Source organism: Cryptomeria japonica, chromosome 2, assembly GCF_030272615.1.
Source record: "Cryptomeria japonica chromosome 2, Sugi_1.0, whole genome shotgun sequence".
In the NCBI taxonomy this organism is placed as follows: domain Eukaryota; kingdom Viridiplantae; phylum Streptophyta; class Pinopsida; order Cupressales; family Cupressaceae; genus Cryptomeria; species Cryptomeria japonica.
In genome coordinates, this window is record NC_081406.1 from 192,385,541 (window position 1) to 192,390,523 (window position 4,983).

Sequence of the window (4,983 nt, forward strand, 5' to 3'; positions counted from 1 at the left end):
TGATTGGAGACCGGAGATTGCTCGGCTTGCGAAAACAACTTCTTCCTTGGCCTCTGCATCACCCCGACCGCATTCTGTCCTAGAGAAAGGGGTAGGATAGGTACATGGCGCCATTTTCCCCCCTTGGACAAGGGCGTGGTGCCCCTATCCTTGCCCTATTTTGGGGTAGGACCCTTCCTAGAGCATGCATTGTGGGTTGTGTCTCGGGTGGGAAACTCCCCCGATGTCGGCCCGTGATGAAATTAAAATCCACCAAACATGTATTTAAGGGGCATTCGTCCTCTCATTTGGATAAGTTCAATAAGTGAGATGAGTGGGAAATTCACAATCAATCAAGCATTCAAGAGCATTCAAGCATTCTTTTCCAGCATTGAGCGTTCTCAAGTCTCCCTTCAAGGCTAGGTTTTGCACTCAAGTCAAGGATTCAACCATTGAAGAGGAGATTGATTTCAACATACAATTCCACACAAGCATTTCCATCAACATTGCTACTACAACCTCCCTTGAGGTGATTTACAATTCAGTCTTTCATTTACATCTACTTGCAAGTACTTTCTTTCATTACTTGGTTAATTCCAAAACTGGGGTTTGACCTAAAGGCAAACCCCCAATCCCAACCCATTTTCCTCTATTTTTTGTGTGTAGGTTGTAGGTGCGCAGCTGTACTTTCAAATTCGGGCTTCATTTGTAGAGGCAGAAAAACCCTTTTCATTTCGCGGATTTTTCGGAGGACCGTGTACATTCCCGCCACGGTTCGGGCAACTTTTCCTCAAATTCGCAGGGCAACTTCATCTCGACATATTATTGCCAAATCCAGGTGCATAGCTTCAGCCCATATTCTGATCTCAAGTTATAATCGATTCTTTGTCATTTTTGCACTACATAATTTAATCAAATTCCTTTCTAAATCAAACAAGGAAGAGGGGATAAACTTAGCATTCCCAAATCATTCAGAATTCAATCTACTATCTTTGTGTGGAGAGATTGAATCTAGTGAATTATCTTCTCCCCCTTCCTAATGTAATGGTGAAAAGTGCTTGAATGGTAATCAATAGCGAAACTCTCATCTCTCTTTGATGGAAAGGGTAGTTTCCTTCTTGATCTATCATTCACCATTTACCCACCATTACATTTTGGTGAACCCAACATCTTGCATGCTTTCCTTTGAACAACATTGCATATTATCCATTTACAAGTTTCAACTTTCTACAAACTTAATGGTTAATTCATTTAAAACCCTAGTTTTAAAATTTAAAATTAAACTTGTGATTTATAAAAATTAGTTGTGGTTATCTTTGATCTGAAAATTATTTTGTTTGTCAAATTCAATTTCCTCATTGTCTTGTTCAATTTGCAATTAAAATTTACAAATTTGAGAGGTTACTTGTTAAAACCCTAATTTTCAAAAATCATCTTGAACTTGCGCAAAAATTGGATTCCAATTTAATTTTCAAATTTCTGATTGTTCTTTGATTTGTCTTCAATCCTACAATTCAAATTTTCAATTTCCCCCCTTTTCCCAAAATTCAAATTTCAAAATTAAGTGGTTAGGTCATCAAACCCTAATTTTTAAAATTAATTAGATTTTGTGTGAATTTCAAATCAATTTTAGTTACATTCTGATTTCTAAACATTTTTCAAGTTGTCCCTATCCATTAGGTTTGACCCTTTTCAAAATTGCAATTCAATTCCTCTTTTTCTTCAAAACCCTAATAGGGTCATATTTTCACATTTGTGCCTTCATTTTGCCCATCTAGAGATCGCAAAATTCACCAATTTTTTGGGGTTAGGTTTAAAATCATCGTAATATCCATCCTTGAAAAATTTCAAAAACAGTTGGTTGAGCCATGTGCGTTCCCACCACGATCCTCGGTTTTTTTCCCAAAATTTTGGAAGACTGTTATGACTGTATTTAATAGCCTAAATCCAAAAGATTGGTTGATTTTATCGATTTTTGAACCCTCTAGAATCGAAAATACCCTCAAAATTCAACATTTCAACTTTCAAGAAAATTTTTAAATTAAGAGGTTAATTGTAGTCTGCCTTGATTTTAAAAATTATAATTTTAAAATTAAGTGGTATTCCCTTGGCCCTAATTTTAAAATTCCAATTTCCTTTCATTTTTGGAAATTGTGTCATCCTCTTCCTCCAACAAAGTTCAAATTGTGTAATCATTATTTTCTTGCATTTTGCATTATTCAATTTTGTAAACTTTGTTCTACAATTCAAAATTCAATTTTTCCCTTAGTGCATGAGTTTTACCACTATTAGTCCTACCTATCCCATCCTCATTAGACGAAGCATTAGAATTAAGGCATTAGGATCATACTTCCCATCCTATTCATGTGCCTCTTCACCCCATTGATGGATCCCATGATGAAGAAGAAGCTTTAACTAGGGTTTCTTTAGATCAACTTTTTGCATTGGACAATCAATTTGATAGCTTTCAACAATGGATGTCCCAAGAATACCCTAATAGTGAATCTCTTCCATTAATTGAAGGTATTAAGTGCATGCTTCAAAGTGATCATAATGAAATTGATATATTGCATGGAATTGTACATATTGTTGATTCTAATGTCATGCCTATCAAGAGTTATGCCAAAACTCTAGGTTACTCACAACCTTCAACACAAGTCAATTTATCTATGCCTTTGACTAATCCTATGACTAGTATTCCTACTTTCACATCCAACATCATGGCTACTTCAACTCAAAACGTCATCCCTACAACCATAGGTCATGGGGGCAATCCCTCTTCTTCATTTAATCCTCCATCATTACCTATGACTTCCATACATGTTCCTCAACCAATCAGTGTGACACAAGGGGGCAATTCCTTCAACAACTTTATTCCTCCTTTAAGTGTCCCTTTTCCTACCCAATCATCACCTATGCCTACCTATCATAATGTCCCACCACCTTATTCTCAATACACGCCTTATTTCAATAACATCACACCACCTTCCCAATAACCTATGTCTAACATTAATTCTTCCACCAAAATGACAATCAACAATCTTGCTCAAACCATGTCTTCCTTACAACAACAAATTGCTTCTATGAGTCAATCCAAGTTTAGTGTGCCTACCTTTGATGTTGTGAGCCCACTTTCTCTTGATATTGTTAAATCCATGCCACCTAAACATGCGGAGATCCCTCAATTGGAACTCTATAATAGAAAAGGTGATCCTCTTACGCATGTCAAAACATTCCAAACCTTGTGTACTGATTTTGCTTATGATCAACGACTGCTTGAAAAATTGTTTACAAGAACACTAAGAGATAAGGCCTTACAATGGTATTGTTCTTTGCATTCTTATTCTATCGCTTCCTTTCAACAACTAGCAAACGCTTTCATCCAACAATTTCAAAACAACATTGGTCCTAAAATCACTTTGACTGATTTAATGCATTGTAAAGAAGGTGTTAAAGAAAAGGTGACTGATTTCATTGGTAGATATAAGCATTTGTGTTCTCAAATATCTTTTCATGTGCCTGATAATGATATTCAAAGAATTTTCACTTCTAATTTACAAAAAGATATCAAGGAAAAGTTGCTTTTGTCTGAGTTTACTTCCTTTCCTTAGTTGTGCGTAACACTCCACAATTATCAACTGGTTGTGAGTCAAATGGAGCAATCCACTCCTCTGGCTCCGAGTGATAAGGGGGAGAGTGTTCAACAACTATTTGTGAAGTTCAAACCAACAAAAAGATTCATCAATTTCAATGATCCAATCAACAACAACCATGTGAATGCTACAATAGGTGTGCCTTCTATTTCTAATTTTTTTCAAAGAGAAAGACAATTTACTCCTTTGAATGAATCTTTACATAGATAATGTCTCAGTTGTTGCACAGAAATGTTATCAAACTTCCTCCTATAAAACAAATTGATCCTTCCAAACTTGCATCTCCTTATTTAGATAACAATTCCTTTTGCCAATTTCATCATCAACCTGGTCATGATACTGAGGAATGTTTTGCATTGAAAAATAAGGCTCAAGACTTTATTGATAACAATACTATATCTGTAGCAAGTGTGAATGATAAAGGGAATAAATCAGTTGCTCCTCCTAATCAAAATTTTAATATTTTCACTGATCCCTTGCCATCCCATACCTCTAACGTTATTGAGATTGTGCCTAATTCTCTCACTTTTGAAGAATTCACCTCTATGGCTCCAAACTTGGTTAATATGGTAGAAACACAAAATACACCTAAGGATCCTTGTATTACATTTGACCCTAGCGAGACCATTAGAGCACCCGATGGCCCTTTATACATAGTTGTAAAGGTTAAGGATATCCCTTGTCGTGGTACCATGATTGATCCCTCTTGCATGGTTAATGTCATAACTAAAGAGTATCTTTTTACTTTACGATTACATAAACCACTTTATGATGCTTCTAATGTGGTTGGGAAGTTATTTGATGGCTTCTCTTGTCCTACCATTGGCTCTATCACCATTCGTGTTGAAGTCCATACTCAATCCATGGATGTTGACTTTGTTATCATACCTTCTTCTGAGCAATTCTGTGTGAAGTTGGGCTATCCTTGGCTATCTTCCATGAAGGCTATTGCTTCTCCAATCCACGTGTCTTAAATATCCTCACAATGGAGAAATCATAACCGTGAACCATAGCTTATTTCATTCATCCGAAAGAAGCCCTGGTGTTCCTATTGATCTCTTTTGGCCTAAACAATTTCAATCTCTTCCATCAAGGAGCGATGCTAATTTTCAATCTTATAAAAAATGGAAGAACGATATGATCTTATCCTTAAGTCAACCTAGATCGCCAACACTTGACATTCCTATTATTCTTCAAGATAAGCTTCTTCCTCTCTCGGATAGAACTAATCTCCCTCCTAAGGAAGATTGTCCACCTACCCCTATGGATGTGACTTTACCTTCTCTTAAAGAGAACAAAAATATTCCTCCTAAGGTTAGAACTATACCTCCTCCTCATGATGGACTTGGTC